This window comes from Bufo gargarizans, chromosome 6, assembly GCF_014858855.1.
Source record: "Bufo gargarizans isolate SCDJY-AF-19 chromosome 6, ASM1485885v1, whole genome shotgun sequence".
NCBI classification, from domain to species: domain Eukaryota; kingdom Metazoa; phylum Chordata; class Amphibia; order Anura; family Bufonidae; genus Bufo; species Bufo gargarizans.
The window spans coordinates 7,621,030-7,639,992 of record NC_058085.1 but is presented as its reverse complement, the minus strand read 5'-3'; the positions used below and the strand labels follow the sequence as shown (position 1 = coordinate 7,639,992).

The 18,963-nt window shown below is 42.8% G+C and overlaps 1 pseudogene; it reads right to left on the bottom strand.

The window, feature by feature from the left end:
- Positions 1-2,654: 2,654 nt before the first annotated feature.
- On the bottom strand, positions 2,655-15,292 carry LOC122940552 (annotated as a pseudogene).
- Positions 15,293-18,963: the final 3,671 nt, after the last annotated feature.

Genomic DNA, 18,963 nt, shown 5'->3' with positions numbered 1-18,963 from the left:
CATAAAAAAAAGGGCGATATTGTGTACCTGTGAGGAGACCCTCCTAATTTGTTTGTGTTACTTGCTAGGTCCCCACTTGTGCTGCTAGTTAGGACGTAAGGGAAGCGTTCATTTTTTACGTAAATGTTTTCCCTTAGTCCTAACAGCAGCACCCAAATTCCCATCCTTGTTTAGTTTCTACTTGATATAAAGCACTGGATTATGGGCAGTCTGCCCTTTATAGGGGTGGGTTTTTACTAATTATTTAATTAGTGCTTGGTAGGAAATTTATTGTCATCAAAAATTCCACCTGTCCTACTAGTTTCACAGGGGAGAACTCCCCACTTGTGCTGCTGTTAGCACTAAGGGAAAACAAATTTACGTTAAAAATTAACGCTTGTTCTAATCATACTGACCCAGAGAATGAAGGGCATAGGTCAGTTTTACTGCATAGGGAACACCATAAAAAGATTGTGGTTTTTTTTTCAATTCCACCCCATTTGGAATTTTTTTCCAGTTTTTTTCCCAGTTTCCCATTACATCATTTGCCATTAAAAAGTACAACTTGTCTGGCAAAAAACATTATGGCTTCGGGAAGGCAGAGAGTAAAAAATAAATAACAATGAGAGAGGCACTCCAAATTCGGGAAATGACAGACAGCACTATATAAATATATCAAATATTTAATATGGAGAGCCAGATAATACAGTGACAACAATAAAATCATATATACAATACAACCATATATGCAATAAAACAGTGTCTCAGATGAATCTGGACTTTGGATGGATGTAGTCCCAATATGACCTCTGTAAACAGATAATTGCAAGGGATGACGGTAATATGTGGGTGTCAGTCCTTGTCTGTAGCCCAGCGGTAGCTCCAATAGAGCCAGATGGAACGACACACTATTCCAACCTTTTGCCGGCAATGCTGTATCAGCACTCTACAATGTCCCAACCAGCTAGAGTATGTCCCGCTTCCCCAGCAGGATAAACAGGTAGTAGCGGTAGTGGAGGATATACCTTACCACACTTCATCATATGCTGGATACTCTGCTCGATTCTCCTGCCGTTCTTACCCAACGCGGTGTCCCACGTGGTATGGAGTCTCCAACGTGACGTCTAACGTGACTTCTCGGCTTCACAGCGGTATGATGTCAGACGCTCCCTGCGATCCTGGATTTTGTGTACCAGCGCCCCCCTTTAGAGGATCAAGCACAGTCAAAGGTGACTTAGTCCATAAGAGAGCAATAATCGCAGACATAGACGAATTCCGTGGATCGATCCTAGGCAAGTGGAAGCAGGCTCACTGTCCCAACAGAACCAGACGCGTTTCAGGGTATACACCCCTTCATCAGTGGTGGTAACAGTGAGCACTTGGTAACCTTTTATACCTCGCCAGAGGCAAAATGTAGGTGGGACTGGGCTGCTTAAAACCATAGAAAACCCGATCCGGAATACTGTTCTCAATATGATCCACATTCTAAGACACTGTTTTATTGCATATATGGTTGTATTGCATATATGATTTTATTGTTGTCACTGTATTAACTGGCTCTCCATATTAAATATTTGATATATTTATATAGTGCTGTCTGTCATTTCCCAAATTTGGAGTGCCCCTCATCAGTTTTGTTATTTCTTTTTCTCTCCCATACTGTCTGGGTGGACCGGGAGGTGAGAACCCTGATCCATTCGTTCTGTAGGAGCAGCCGCTTTTTTCCATTTTTTCTAGAGAGTAGAAAATAAAAACACAAAATCGCAAGGTCTCAAAAGGGTTGAAGTGCAGTGTTCTTTCCAGGTTTCGGCAACTGAGTTCTCATTCAAGTGAATGTAACCCAACACAGCCAAAATACTTTGAAAAGAGGTGTGCTTCCAGCTACAGTATGTTCAAGGTGACAGTGCTGGAGACTACAAGGAATAGATGATTGGTGAGAGTGTTGAGTGTTGGACTCTCACCGAGGATAAGTCATCAATATGTGAAGACTGGAAAACACCTTTCTTTATCTACTGTATAATGTTAGAGTTGTAAGACACGGTAATACTGCAGTGTGTTAGGGTACTTTCACACTTGCGTTGCTGGATTCCGGTAGGCAGTTCCGTCGCCAATCGGCAATCTGTATGCAAACGGATACCATTTGTAGACGGATCCGGATTTCTCTCTGGTTGTCATATGGAAAAACGGATCCGGTATTTATCTTTTTCACATTTTTAAAGGTCTGCGCATGCAGGTTCTGTTTTTCCGGAACACTTGGGGCTGGATCCGGCATTAATGCATTTCAATGTAAAATAATTCCGGATTCGTCATGTGTTCCGGAATTTTGGACAGAGAAAAACAAAAACTCAACTGAAGACATCCTGATGCATACTGAACGGATTGCTCTCCATTCAGAATGCATTAGGATAAAGCTGATCAGTTTTTTTTCCGGTATTGAGCCCCTAGGATGGAACTCAATACCGGAAAAGTTTAACGCAAGTGTGAAAGTACCCTTATCTGGATTCAATTTGCTTTTGGATAACACTTTTTTTGGGTAATAACATACATTTTTTGTGATTATGTATTCTTGCAAATTGCATTCCCATCCTCTTGTATGACATGCGATTTTCTTTTACTGGAACATATGTTTTTTTGTCTTGTACATGCCAATAATACAAGTTGGAAAAATACAAGGGCTACTTCCATGTATGAGTTTTCTCATATTTCCAAGTGAAATATTGCCCACCTTCTGACCATAAAAATGGCTTCTCTCTTGAGTGAATTTTCTGATGTGTAACAAGAGTTGATTTCTGCCTAAAACATTTACTACATTCTGAACAGGAAAATGGCTTCTCACCTGTGTGAATTTTCCGATGGTCAGCAAGGGTTGCTTTCCGAGTAAAACCTTTCCCACATTCTGAACAGGAAAATGACTTCTCCCCTGTGTGAATTTTCTGATGCTTAACAAGATCTGGTTTTTGGTTAAAACATTTCCCACATTCTGAACAGGAAAATGGCTTCTCTCCTGTGTGAATTCTTTGATGTCTAACAAGATCTGAGTTAGCGCTAAAACATTTCCCACATTCTGAACAGGAAAACAGCTTCTCCCCTGTGTGAATTCTCCGATGGTCAACATAAGTTGATTTCTGAGTAAAACACTTGGCACGTTCTGAACAGGAAAATGGCTTCTCCCTTGTATGAGTTTTCAGATGTCTAACAAAAGTTGGTTTCTGGTTAAAACATTGCCCACGTTCTGAAGATGAAAATGGCTTCTCTCTTGAATGAGTTTTGTGATGCATAAAAAGAGACGATCTCTGTGTAAAACATTTCCCACATTCTGAACAGAAAAACGGTTTCTCCCCCGTGTGAATTTTCTGATGGTCAACAAGACCTGATTTTCGAGTAAACCATTTCCCACATTCTGAACAGGAAAATGGTTTCTCCCCTGTGTGAGTTTTCTGATGTCTAACAAGAGCTGATTTCTGGTTAAAACACTTTCCACATTCTGAACATGAAAATGGCTTCTCCCCTGTATGAATTCGTTGATGTATGATAAGAGAGGTTTTGACAGCAAAACATTTGCCACATTCTGAACATGAAAATGGCTCCTCCACTGTGTGAGCTCTTTGATGTTCAAAAACCCTTACAGGACTTTCATTTTGCGGTACAGTCTTTGATGAACCAGAAGATTCGACCTGTTTAAAAGGATCTGATGATAGATTTTTGCCATGAATGGCTAAGGGTATATGTTCTTCATATGTATCTCTTCTGACATCTACTTTAAAATCTGAAGATATCAGATGTCTCCCTGAACTCCTGGTGCATTCATCTGCCAAGAATAAAACAGATTTTATTGCATTTGAATAATATATACATATTCAAGTCTCAACAAGGGGACTATTAGATAGAGCTTCCATGATATATTTCAGGAAAGAGTTGAGGATCTAGTGTCAGATTACATAGCAGGATGTGGTGAACAGAATGCCAAATATGGAGCACAGTTCTCACTGACCACTCAACACTCCTCAAAGTGTTTTCCCAAGGTATAATTAATATTGAAAACATGCAGAGTGCCAGAGAATCATGCCTCTGGTCGTCACCTATCATCTACATCTGGAGATGCTCAGGGGAGCTACAAATAGCTTACAAACACACACAGTTGAAGAAAAAAAAACATTTAAAACCTGTATTTCCAGACCCCCCAGTCTTGTGTGTTATAGACAGCCCCCTAATCTGAAAAGTATCATTGGCAGAAGCTCAATGTCCTCTACAGGAACATTTCCAGGCAACAAAAATGTGTCCAAACATGTCCAAATATAATGACCATAGACAAGATAAATATTCCCAACATACATCAGGATTAGAAGATCCTGGGTACCTCAACGTAATGTTATGCACAAAGATCTCCTATATAGGTGAAACAGGGCAGAAGCTAAGGATAGAAATGAATTCTCATCATAGAATAAAAGAAAAAAAAAGGCGGATGTACCTGTGCCAACAGGAATGAATGTGTCGCATGGATTTTTGTTTCTCTACATAACTTAAGGATTGCGTCTCTCAGACCTGAAAGTGTTCCTTCCTGATAATTGCCTGCTCACAAATCTGGGTGAAGAGCTGCATGTAAATGTATGAGGTAAGTGAAGACTACTGCTATTGCTTGTCCTCATACAAATTCATTGTTTACACGCATGATCTGCTACCCATAACAATAATTGAGGTGTCCACATGAAAAATTATTTCATACGATGAACGATTGTTTTACTCATTCTTTGGATGCTATGCATCACCTTTACATGGACAGAGAGTATGGCAAACGAGTTTTCATAAAAAGTTTGTGTATTTGAAGGAAAGACCACGGCACTCTCTTTTTGCTGTTACGGCAAATGCTTATTTTTATTGACTTATTGTATCCATCTAAAATTTTTGATGGCGATATGCAATATAAATTTGTGCCACGATATGGATTTTGTGCATATAGCCTATATCGCAGGACCGCTATATGATCGCGCTCTCTGCGCGCACCATGTTCTCCTGAGCTGGCACTGTGGAGAAGGAGGGAGTCCCTCCCTCCCCACTGTGCGCGGCTGCCGCTGACCACCAATGAGAACAGAGGAGGAGGAGGGGAGGGACTGACAGTAAATCATTGTGTTTTCACGATCTCAGTGAGATTGTGAAAACTCAAATCCGATGGTATATTCTAACCCCCAGGCGTTCCCATGGTGACAGGGGTTAGAATATACAGGGCCACGCAGCTCACAGGAGAACATTTATAAACTAATCAGTAACTTTAGCTTTAATCATTGCTAATCTCTTTACTGGATACCTTACTCTGTCTTAGCTCCGGTAACAGCAGGCAGTGCGGGCGGGCGGCGCTTACTCACTGATGTCACGCGCCTACGCCGCCTAGTGGGGGGAGCAGGCGCGTGACGTCAGTAAGTGAGCACCGCCCGCCCGCACTGCCTGCTGTTACCAGAGCTAAGACAGAGAAAGGTATCCAGTAAAGAGATCAGCAATGATTAAAGTTAAAGTTACTGATTAGTTTATAAATGTTCTCCTGTGAGCGTCGGGGAGGGGGATCTGTGGATGTCACTGTTTATGGGAGAGGGATCAGTAGATGGCACTATTTAGGGGAGAGGGATCAGTGGATGGCACTATTTAGGGGAGGGGGATCAGTGGATATTACTGTTTAGGGGAGGGGGATCAGTGGATGGCACTATTTAGGGGAGGGGATCTGTGGATGGCACTGTTTAGGGGAGGGGGATCTGTGGATGTCACTGTTTAGGGGAGGGGAATCTGTGGATGGCACTGTTTAGGGAAGGGGAATCTGTGGATGGCACTGTTTAGGGGAGGGGGATCTGTGGATGTCACTGTTTAGGGGAGGGGAATCTGTGGATGGCACTGTTTAGGGGAGGGGAGTCTGTGGATGGCACTGTTTAGGGGAGGGGGATCTGTGGATGTCACTGTTTAGGGGAGGGGAATCTGTGGATGGCACTGTTTAGGGGAGGGGAGTCTGTGGATGGCACTGTTTAGGGGAGGGGACTCAGCTCCCTACTGCTGTGTGCACAAAGCACAGGGCAGCAGGGAGAGTGTAAAGTCCTATTCACCCTGATAGAGCTCTATTAGGGTGAATATGACAAGGGTTCTAGCCCTTAAGGAGGCCAATAGTTATTAAATAAAAAGTAAAAAAAAAGTTTAAACACCCCCAAAATATAGAAAACAATATATCGCATATCGCACATGCTTAAAATTATATCGCAATATAGATTTTAGGCCATATCGCCCACCCCTAGATACAATAAGTCAATAAAAATAAGCATTTGACGTAACAGCAAAAAGAGAGTGCCGTGGTCTTTCCTTCAAATACATGAACTTTGTATACCACTGAGCACCTCCCTACACACGTTGAGGAGTGCCGTTCTACCGTCTTCACTTCATAAAAAGTTTGTTCCTGTCACCTAGCAGTGCCTGTGAAAAATGTACGTTCTCCTCCACTGCCAACTCCTCCTCATCCTTCTGAAGTCCTAGTCTCAACAGCCACATGGCAGAGAGCAAGATGTAGAAATTGTTCTTCCATCATCCATTGTTGCACCAGTGTAAGCATTTTTACCAATATAAATATCAGAGGGAAGACATCAATAATGCAGCTGTTGTCTCTACTCACAAATCTGGCAGCCTCTTTGAAAAAACCTGAATAGGCGAGAATCGTTCTTATGAATGGAGGGATGGGCAGATATGCATTGACAAGGATGGAGAAGAGGTGGATAAGTGCCTGGTGTGGGAATCAGACCTGAGCAACTGTAGATGTATCAATAAAAGCTAGATTTGTGGCAGTGGTGCACCATCTCCACTGCCACGCGAAACACTGACTCAGGGAACCATGAAAGACTGTCCCTCGCCATAATTGCTGCTCCATGTTTTAACATTGGTATTCGCATGAGGGATAAAGCAGGAACAGCTTTTTTGATAAATAATGTCGGCTGGGTATCCTCCATCGAGGCTGAGTACACTCCATCAGTTGCCTTAAAGCAGTGGAATACACTAACCACTACAGAAGCAACTTGGCCAGGTGTAAGTTGCCACACGTGCGGTTTGTTGGGTGCGTACTGTTTTTTTCTGCCCTCATATTCCATTACGGATGACTGATGATAAAGTGGAGGAGGAGAAGCAGTAGCTGATTACGTTGAATGATGATGACAAAAATGACCATGTACTACTTGTGGATATGGCCTGGCTACTGGAACGAAGATGCGGAGGAGGAGGGTGGTCTTGCTCACATTGCTTGCCAGTACCATTTTCCCACAGGAGCATGTGATTTCACTTAATTTGCTAAAGGAGAGCTGTAGTTTCTACATTTGTTCCTGAACTGCTGCATTTTATTCTCTGCCTGCAGAGCTTACATGCTATGATGGTTTTGTAGGCTGGCAAAAGAAAAAAGTACCCATGATAGATGACACTCAGAGCCACTACTAGCAGCACTGGCAACATTTCTGCAACCACCTCTCAAACTTGCCCTAGATCTGAGAACTGTTTGACGCTGTACCAACAGCAGCAGTGGCATCACCTGTTCCCGAGCTGACCATATGATAGTGCCACTCTTTTTTGTTGCTCCCACCAGCCTCCTTCTATTACCTCATTACTTTCTTGTCACCCTGATCCAGTTCCCAGGTCCTGTCCAACAGAAAATCATCGTCTTCATCCCCACCACGTTTTATCAGACAGGGATATGTAATAGGTTCCTTGCCCTCCTCATGATTCCCACCTCTAAGTTTGCTGAGTGCCAATGCCATAATGACTACCAGTTCGCCTACCACCACCATATACAATGCAATTCAGTCATGCCCCCCCACCTTCGCCTGATCACCCTCCTTATTGCAGTCCAAACGCTGACTGTTCTCATACAACTCATCGACAGGAACACTATATTCAAATCTTCCTTAGTTCCTGATGTTCAGTCTCTGAAGAGAAAAGTTGCCCCACTAAAAGGGGTCAGTGAAGACAGAGAAGATGGAAAAGAAAAGCTTCTATTAGGCCTCAAATTAACTGGAAGAGCAGGAGGAATGCACCATTATTCTGCTGTAACTGGTATGATGAGCAAGTCATCCAGCACACTATGTCATCCTCCTCCTCCACAATAATACGCTCTCGTCTACAGGAAGTGCGGGAGATCTGTAACCTGCTACTACTGACTGGACGTCTGGCGCTGACTATGCTGCTGCTACTTGTGCTAGAGCTACCCACACTCAGGTGGCAAGGTATTTTATTTTTAAGCCTATTTATGAATAAAACAATCAGAAGTCACATGGTCTAGCCATTAAAAGTTCACTGCATTGCTATAAATCTGAGACACAGAATATCACGTCAGGCTTCTGAGCAGCAGAATTTATTAAATTACAAAAATGGTATTTTGGACAAAGTCCAGTATAATTGCTATATAACTGTTGACGCAGAACAATACATCAGGCTGCTGAGCAACATCATTTATTAAATTAAATTTAAAAAATTGGTAAATAAAAAAATTGTCACTTTATACAGAGTCCAGTACAACTGTTACATAACTGTGAAGCAGGATATGTCAGGCTAAGCAAAAATGTATTAAATTAAATTAGAAAAATTTAAAAGACGGTCTATTGGACAGAGTCTAGTACAACTGCTATAAGACTGAAACTATAAGTCAGGCTACTGAGCAACAGAACTTATTAAATTCGATAAAGTGAAGGAAAAATGGCCACTTGGACAGAGTTCAGTATAGATGCTGTTTAACTAACACAGAACAATATACCAGGCACCGTATCAGCACCAGGGTTAAGATATTACTGTAAAAGACTGTGAATGACGTGTGGGTCGATGCACATTAATAAGAAATTTAATTATATAGCATTACCTGCAGCAGCGCTCCGCAATGGCTACCAGCCTGCCTAATCTGGCAGATAATCGCTAATAGGGATTATCTGGTGGTGTAAAGGTGCTGCAGCTAAGCACTTCATCGGGTAATATGCTGTTTGTGCAGGCACATAAATCGTCGTTTGTTGGCAGATCATGCGGACTGCACAACAAGCCTCGGTGGGGATGAGCGATGGTATTAGCTTCTCCCTATACTGTGGAGGAGATCGCTGCAATGTAAATGCTGCATTCTCCTTCTCTGACAAGCAGGCGCTTGTTGGGAAGGAACTGTTCCTTCCCGACAATCATCTGCTAAATTGTCCCGTGATAAGGGACCTTAAGCAAAGGCTGTATTAGACTGGCCAATATTCTGCAGATCATTGCTAACAAGCGTTCGTAGGAATGCTTGTCAGTGATTATCTGGCAGTGCAATTCCTTAGGCCTCATGCAGTCGTTGTTCTGCAATGTATGGGCACCGGCATTGTGAATGTGGACCCATTCACTACTTTTTTGCAGTGCGGACCGTCTGACACAGATCACGGCCCCCATTCAATTTGCAGCCCACAGTATGGGCAAGGAGGGCACACTGTTGTGTGCATGAGGCCTTATTCACACAGTGTTCGCTCCAGTGCTTTCCATCAGTGATTGTGAGCCAAAACCAAGAGCGGGTCTAAACACAGAACAGGTGCAGATCTTTCCCTTATACCTCATGTCTGTGGAGGCTCCATTCCTGGTTTTGGCTCAAATCATTGACGTGTGAATAAGGTTAATATTGCCACCGATTACAGGCTTAAAAACCATTGATTGCCGGATGGCAGATCGTGCTGTCTAATCACAATCTGCTGCCAGCAAATAAGTCAGTACGTTTACGAGTGATTGCATTAACGATCGCTTCTCCCCATACTATGGGGGAGATAGTGGAAGAGACCGCTACTAATGATATGCACCAACGAGCAGGCGATTGCAGGGAAGAAACGCTTCGTTCCCAACCATCGCCTGCTGAAACTTTTAATGTAATAGAGCCTTTACACAATGGCACACTTACTGCCATCTCTAAAATCTCTCAAATTGACTGTAAATCTAACTACCTCTTGTCTTCTCTCCACTGTGAAATACACTCACTGACACTAAATTGTGATTTAAGATCTCTATCTGCCCAAAAAACATGCATTTCTGCAGGACGTATCCTAAAAGATTGGGATTTACTGAAAACCGAAGCTATTGAGAATCTCGTAAACAACCTGATCATGTAGAATTGATCCGTTCATCTCTAAACCAAACTATTCAGAATATATTGTGCACATTCAAGACAGTGCTCGGGGACATGACTACAAACAGTATAAAAATACAAAGCTTACAATACAGAAACATCCAACATTATCCAAACATGAATATAAATGTGTCTGTAGCATCTGAGGTTCTATCCTGCTTATCGTACAGCTACACTGAAGGATATATACCTGTATATTCACCTTAGGGCTCTTTCACACTTGCGTTCTTTTCTTCCGGCATAGAGTTCCGTCGTCGGGGCTCTATGCCGGAAGAATCCTGATCAGTTTTATCCTAATGAATTCTGAATGGAAAGGCATTAATCCGGATCCGGCCTTAAGCTAAACGTCGTTTCAGCGCATTGCCGGATCCGACGTTTAGCTTCTTCTGAATGGTTACCATGACTGCCGAGACGCTAAAGTCCTGTTTGCCATGGTAAAGTGTAGTGGGGAGCGGGGGAGCAGTATACTTACTGCCCGTGCGGCTCCCGGGGCGCTCCAGAGTGACGTCAGGGCGCCCCACGCGCATGATTGACGTGATCGCATGGCACGTCATCCATGCGCATGGGGCGCTCTGACGTCATTCTGGAGCGCCCCAGGAGCCGCACGGACGGTAAGTATACTGCTCCCCCGCTCCCCACTACTACTATGGCAATCAGGACTTTAATAGCGTCCTGGCTGCCATAGTAACACTGAACGCATTTTGAAGACGGATCCGTCTTCAAATGGTTTCAGTTCACTTGCGTTTTTCCGGATCCGGCGTGTAATTCCGGCAAATGGAGTACACGACGGATCCGGACAACGCAAGTGTGAAAGAGCTCTTACTAGTTACTATTGCCAGTTAATAAATAGGTTCTACAAAACACCCAAAAATGAAAACATGATTTTATTTTTCTTCATCACAGACACCTGAAAGAGCATCTGGCAGCAAACTGAATTTGTTATGGTCAAGTACCAGAAATGTGGATTGTCAAAATTTGTTTGGCACTCATTAGACTGTGGTGAAAAGTCAAAGTGTTCCCCTTAACCCCCAATAAGGGTACGGACTCAGGTTGAGATACCTACAATAGGCATATATTAGTGGCAGTAGCATTGATACAGTAGTAGTGTAGTCTAAGCCAAGGATCGTCCCAATGAGAGCAATCAGAATGCAAAGGGCCAAAGGAGAAGATAGGCATAGTCAGAAATGTATCCATGATTCAGAACCTGAAGGACAATAGGCAGCAGGCATACAGTTTATGTGGTCATGATCAGAGGTCAGGATCAAACACAGTAGCCGATAGCAATGCACAAGAGGAAGCAAGGAAATGAATGTACTCAATCACTAGGCAATGAGTTCCTGGATGATTCCTCAAGACCATACCCTTTAAAAAATCATTAAGATAAAAGAGGTTCATATGGACTTATTGGCAATCCAGAATATGACTATTGATGCACATTTAAAGGGAACCTGTCACCAAAAAATCGCTTACTAAGCTGTTACTAGTACCTTATAGTGCTGCATAGTAGTTTCCTAATACACTTTTTCATCGTTTAGCCGCATCTAGCCTCCTTGAGAAATCAATGTTTTATTCAGCCACTGCCCCCTGCTTCAAGTCAGGTTTGAAGTCAAGGGGGCAGCAGCCCAGGCGTCTCCAATCCTGCTCTCCTCGTCTCCCGCCGCCTTTATTGACACGCCCGATCTCAGTGCCGGGACCGCGCTCCCAGCCCGCATGCGCAGTACAGGGCTGCTGTAGCGCAATCCCAGCTCCTACACTCAGCCGGCTTCAGTTTCGCTACTGCGCATGCGCCCGCCAGCCTTACATACTAGCGCAGTTACAGAAGATGCCGGCTCAAGCTTATAAAGACAAAACTTTAAAACTAATAGCTTTTTTTTTTGTTAGAAAACCCTAACCCAGTACCAATTTTGGGACTTGGATGTTGATGTGACATTACTCCTCTTAGTTCTAGCAGCAGTGGGCCAGTTGTCTTGGATATTTTCCTTCAATGGCTGAGACCCATTATAATCCATCACTGATGACAAGTTATGTTCCAAATGTCATTTCACAGCTTGAATGGCTCAAGGTAGATCATCGATATCCGATTAATCGGGGTCTGACACCCAGTAACCCCACCCATCAGCTGTGTCTTGCAGCCTCCAGCACCGTAACTCGTCAGAAGCACAGCTCTGTTTAGTGGCCGTGCTGGGCTGCCGAAGTTCGGCGCCTGTTCAAGTGAGAGCTTTGAAGAGGTCAGCTCTGAACCCGGACATATCCACATTTTCACCCAGGCAGTCCCCCTGACTTGAGCATTGGAGCAGTTCATGCTCCGATGCTCGACTTTGCCCTGCACTAAATCAAGCAGCGCAAAGGCATTTTGTGGAGTTCCAGTGATATACCGGGCTCTCCATGGGGCTGCCAGGTGGAGGCTTCCGCCCATCAGGGGGGCTGCCTGGGTGAAATTATGGGTATGTCCGGGTTTAGCTCTGAACCCGGACAACCCCTTTAACAAGCAGTTATGGAAAATAATGTAAAATATTCTATTTGGGTGGCTGATATAGATATGTGTTATCTCAATTCTATTTGCTTTTGGATATCAGATGTTTTCTGGTAATTACATACGTTTTAAATAATTTTTTATCATTTAATGTTGCAAATTGCATTCCCTTTCTCTTGCATGACATGTGAGGCTACTTTCACACTAGCGTTAATATTTTCCAGTATTGAGATCCATCATAGGGTCTCAATACCGGAAAAAAAATGCTTCAGTTTTGTCCATATTCATTGTCAATGGGGGACAAAATGTAACTGAACAGATCGGAATGCTCCAAAATACATTACGTTCCATTCTCATACCCACAATGCAAGTCAATGGGGACGGATCCGTTTTCTCTGACACAATAAAAAACTGATCTGTACCCCATTGACTTTCAATAGAGTTTATGACGGATCCGTCTTGGGTATGTTAAAGATAATACAACTGGATCGTTCATAACAGATGCAGACGGTTGTATTATCAGTAACGGAAGCGTTTTTGCTGAACCCTGCCGGATCCAGCAAAACGGTAGTGTGAAAGTAGCCTGACTGGAATATATATATTTTCTTGTACCTACCAATAGAAACATGTTTAAAAAAATTAAAATGGCTACATCCCTGTAGCAGTTTTCTCATATTTAGATTGCTCACTTTCTAAACATGAAAATGGATTCTCTCTTGAATGAGTTTTTTGGTGTGCAACAAGAGCTGATTTCTGAGTAAAACATTTCTCACACTCTGAACATGAAAACGGCTTCTCCCCTGTGTGAGTTTTCTGGTGGTCAATAAGACCTGATTTCCGTGTAAAACATTTCCCACATTCTGAACAGGAAAACGGCTTCTCCCCTGTGTGAATTCTCTGATGTCTAACGAGAGCTGATTTCCGAGTAAAACATTTATCGCATTCAGAACAGGAAAATGGCTTCACTCCCATGTGAATTTTCTGATGTCTAACAAGATCTGATTTATGCTTAAAACATTTCCCACATTCTGAACAGGAAAATGGCTTCACCCCTGTGTGATTTCGTTGATGTATAACAAGATTGTTTTTGAGGGCAAAGCATTTCCCACATTCGGAACATGAGAATGGCTTCACCCCTGTGTGAGTTCTCTGATGCAGAACAAGAGTGTTTTTGAGGACAAAGCTTTTGCCACATTGTAAACATGAATATGGCCTCTCCCCTGTGTGAATTCTCTCATGATTAACAAGATCCGATTTAATGTTAAAACATTTCCCACATTCTGAACATGAAAATGGCTTCTTCCCTGTGTGAATTCTCTGATGTATGACCAGATAGGATTTATCTCTAAAACATTTCCCACATTCTGAGCAGGAAAATGGCTTCTCCCCTGTGTGATTCCTTTGATGTATAACAAGATTTTTTTTTAGGACAAAACATTTCCCACATTCTAGACATAAAAATGGCTTCTCCTGTGTGTGAGCTCTTTGATGTTCAACACCCCTTATAGGGTTTTCGTTTTGCGTTACAGTCTGTAAGGAATCAGAAGATCGGAACTGTTTAAAATAATCAGATGATAGATTTTGGTTGTGAATTGATGAGGATATATCTGGGTTAATGGCATGTTCTTCGTACGTATTTCGTGCAATACCCCGATCATCTACTTTAAACTCTGTAGATATCAGATGTCCCTCTGAGCTCCTGATACAATCATCTGCCAAGAACAAAACAAATTTTATTGCTTGTAAGTAATATATACATATAACAATTCGGCGGCGTAACTACAAATAACAGGGCCCCACAGCAACTTTTTGAACAGACCCCTACCCCTTAGCAACTTCTTTGCAACCCCCTCTCCGTGTGTAACCTCCACTCCTGTGGCTAGTCGAGATCGCTCTCTCTGACCAGGCCCAACAGCCCCCCAGGCCCAACAGCCTTCGTTTAGTATATATTGTCATTGTACTAAACTGTTGAGGGGGCCCTGACAATAAAATCTTTTAGTCCCCCTCCTGTGTGGGTCCCTTCTGAGTTTGGGCCCCAAAGCAGCCTTTTCCCCTATAGTTATTCTCCTGTAATAATTCCAAGGCTAAACAAGGAGATCATTAGACCGAGTTCCTTTGAGATATTTTGGGAAGTAGTGGAGGATTCCTTAACAGAGGGAGGTGAGCAGAATGGCAAGTAGGAAGCACAGTAACTTGTAAGTGACCACTAAGAAAGCTCCTTAAAGTGTTTTTTCTCCAAGACATAATTAAAATGTGCTGAGTGCCAGAGAACCATCAGAAACTTCTGGTCGTCACCTACAGCACAGTCCACATCTGGAGATGCTCAGGGGAGTTGCATGAAAATAACATCCACTATCACAAAAAGATGACCATTTGAAATCCATATTTCCAGACCCCCCTGTTGTCAGACATTCACTGCCCTCTACAACAACAGGAACATTTCCTAGCAACATAAAAAAATTATGTCCGAACATGTCCACATATAATGACCATAGACCAGTTAAAGATTCCCACATCAGGATTACAATATCAAAGAAATCCACATCTTAATCTGCACATAAAAATCCACACCTGTGTATTTTCCAGACTGATATTTCCACCATGGATAAAGGCACCCTTATCTTTCCTTTTCCTTTTGGAAGGAAAGCTAATTTGCATAAATTTTTCCCAGAAACCCAGAGGAGTGTTGCCTGGTCCATAAGACTCCTCATGCCTATTAGGCGATCTACGTAAGGACAAATAGTACCTCTCACCTAGCTAAGCCAGTTCTCTCTGCTCTGCCATTATGAGGGTCAATTCTGAAACAGCTTTTTGCAGATGAGGCTCACGTTATACTTTAAAGCCTGGTTAAAATGTTGAGCACTGACTTTGCATATCTTTATCCCATAAACCTAGAGGAGCATTGCCTGGCCTATAAGACTCTTCACGCCTACTAGGAGAAAATCCCTCCATTTAAAGTACTTTCGATTCGGGTACAATCTATTTGTACCTCTATCAAATTTGTTTGCCAACTCAGACGTAAACAAATTTGAATAAATTAGTTTATCTTTAGAATAAATGTGTTGCATTGATATATGTCTTTACACATCACTTAAAGAGGACCTTTCATGGGTCCAGACATTATGAAATAAGTAGGGGGTTGTGTAGGGCATAGTGCAGGCATTTGGGTTGTTTCGGGTATCAAACTTTCGATACCCAATCGATACTTTAGCCCGGTATCGATACGATACCAGGATTTGTCTTTTATCAATACTAGGCTACTGCACAGCCCAGTATCAGAGAACATGGATCGCGCTGCTCTCAGCGTGCGCCATGTTCCCTCAGCAGCACAGGGAAGAAGAAAGCAGTCTCTCCCTCCCCCTGTGCTGCTGCCACTGCCTCCAATGATGGTGCAGAGGGGCGGAGGAGGGGAGGAACTTTGGCTTCGGGATATCTATATCAAGTATGCGCTGGAGAAAAAGATACGAAAAATAACATTTAATCAGCTGATTCAACATCCATAATTTGAAATCCCTGCTTATCCGGCAAGCAGGGAAAAAGGACTCTCAGTTGGTCGACTCTCATCACGTGATCAATTGAAGGCGGAGTCGACAACACGAGGGATGCCATATGTGGATCGAAAAACAGTTCACACTGAACTAGAGGTGATACTCAACAAGAAAGGCTGGAAACAAAGACAAGCGAAAAGACCCTCACTGATGTGGAGTGTGGTCACGCTTTACACATAAATACCTCGCAGAGAACCAACTGAACAGTGAGTACCTCTGAAATCGTGTGGTATCGAATATACACATATCGAATGTACGCATACTGCTATACTGACTCGATTATCTAAATTCGAGAAAGAAAGGGAATATACGCATACTGCTACACGGACTCGATTATCTAAATTCGAGAAAGAAAGGCAGTGTTTTATCGATTGGAAAAATACACCAACTCGATTATCTAAATTCGAGAAAGAAAGCCAGTGTTGTATCGATTGAAAAACACAATAAGGAGAAATGTTCATATGAATTATTGACCCTGATAGTTTATGGAGTACTTAGTGGACTAAAACACTATATGAACTGTTTGCTCTATTCCATCATATTGAATATTCATTGGATTAAAGTGCAATAACGGATTAAGATACCTCCAATTTTATGGACCACCTGTAAAAATATATTGAGTGTAATTATTGCAACATATATTTATTTTTATTTTTTGTATTTTAACAATCAATAATTTTTATTGCTGTGAATTATTTTTACTTTTATTGCTGTGATCCATTTTAATTATTTTCGTGAATAAAACCTTATCTTTTGCTGCATCACTCCAGATGTCCGAGTGCCTATCTATTTACAATATATCTGCTATTTAATTTTGGTGACTGAGGGCAGTAAGTCACGATACGAGCACCGGTACCATCCACTTGGAGGTAGAGCCACCCTTAGACTATTTGATTGACTTTTATCGATACTAGGCTACTGCACAGCCCAGTATCAGAGAACATTTGGATCGCGCTGCTCTCAGCCTGCGCCATGTTCCCTAAGCAGCACAGGGAAGAAGGAAGCAGTCTCTCCCTCCCCTCTGTGCTGCTGCTGCTGCCTCCAATGATGGTGCAGAGGGGCGGAGGAGGTTTAATACATAACAAATGCAGGCGGCGGCAGAAACACATTGCCGGCTCCCTGCCACAGACAGGGGGCTGCGATCCGCGGCAATTAACCCCTCAGGTATATTAAACGTTAATTATCATTGGTGGTGCAGTGCGCCCCCCCCTCCCACAGTATTAAAAACCTTGGTGGCGCAGTAGCCACAGAGTCCCCTCACCTCCTCTCATTGGTGGCAGTTCTGATCGGAGCCCCAGCAGTGTAATCCTGGGACTCCAATCGGTTACCATGGCAGCCCCAGGACGCTACTGAAGCCCTGGCTGCCATGGTAATCTCCCTGTTGCCCTGTGCATAGTGTAAGATCCTATTCACCCTAATAGAGCTCTATTAGGGTGAATAGGACAAGGGATTAAAAGATCCCAGGATCTAGCCCCTAAGGGGGCAAATGGTTATTAAATAAACTATAAAAAAAACTATAAAACTTAAAAAGTTTAAATCACCCCTTTCTCAATTTTACATATAAAATATACACTCACCTAAAGAATTATTAGGAACGCCATACTAATACCGTGTTGGACCCCCTTTTGCCTTCAGAACTGCCTTAATTCTACGTGGCTTTGATTCAACAAGGTGCGGATAGCATTCTTTAGAAATGTTGGCCCATATTGATAGGACAGCATCTTGCAGTTGATGGAGATTTGAGGGATGCACATCCAGTGCACGAAGCTCCCGTTCCAAAGATGCTCTATTGGGTTGAGATCTGGTGACTCTGGGGGCCATTTTAGTACAGTGAACTCATTGTCATGTTCAAGAAACCAATTTGAAATGATTCGAGCTTTGTAACATGGTGCATTATCCTGCTGGAAGTAGCCATCAGAGGATGGGTACATGGTGGTCATGAAGGGATGGACATGGTCAGAAACAATGCTCAGGTAGCCCGTGGCATTTAAACAATGGCCAATTGGCACTAAGGGGCCTAACGTGTGCCCAGAAAACATCGCCCACACCATTACACCACCACCACCAGCCTGCACAGTGATAACAAGGCATGATGGATACATGTTCTCATTCTGTTTACGCCAAATTCGGACTCTACCATTTGAATGTCTCAACAGAAATCGAGACTCATCAGACCAGGCAACATTTTTCCAGTCTTCAACAGTCCAATTTTGGTGAGCTTGTGCAAATTGTAGCCTCTTTTTCCTATTTGTAGTGGAGATAAGTGTAACCCGGTGGGGTCTTCTGCTGTTGTAGCCCATCCGCCTCAAGGATGTGCGTGTTGTGGCTTCACAAATGATTTGCTGCATAGCTCGGTTGTAACGAGTGGTTATTTCAGTCAACGTTGCTCTTCTATCAGCTTGAATCAGTCGGCCTATTCTCCTCTGACCTCTAGCATCAACAAGGCATTTTTGCCCACAGGACTGCCGCATACTGGATGTTTTTCCCTTTTCACACCATTCTTTGTAAACCCTAGAAATGGTTGTGCGTAAAAATCCCAGCCACTGAGAATATTGTGAAATACTCAGACCGGCCCGTCTGGCACCAACAACCATGCCACGCTCAAAATAGCTTAAATCACCTTTCTTTCCCATTCTGACATTCAGTTTGGAGTTCAGGAGATTGTCTTGACCAGGACCACAACCCTACATGCATTGAAGCAACTGCCATGTGATTGGTTGACTAGATAATCGCATTAATGAGAAATAGAACAGGTGTTCCTAATAATTCTTTAGGTGAGTGTATAAACAATAAATAAATAAAATATTTTATATCGCCATGTCTGAAAAGTCCAA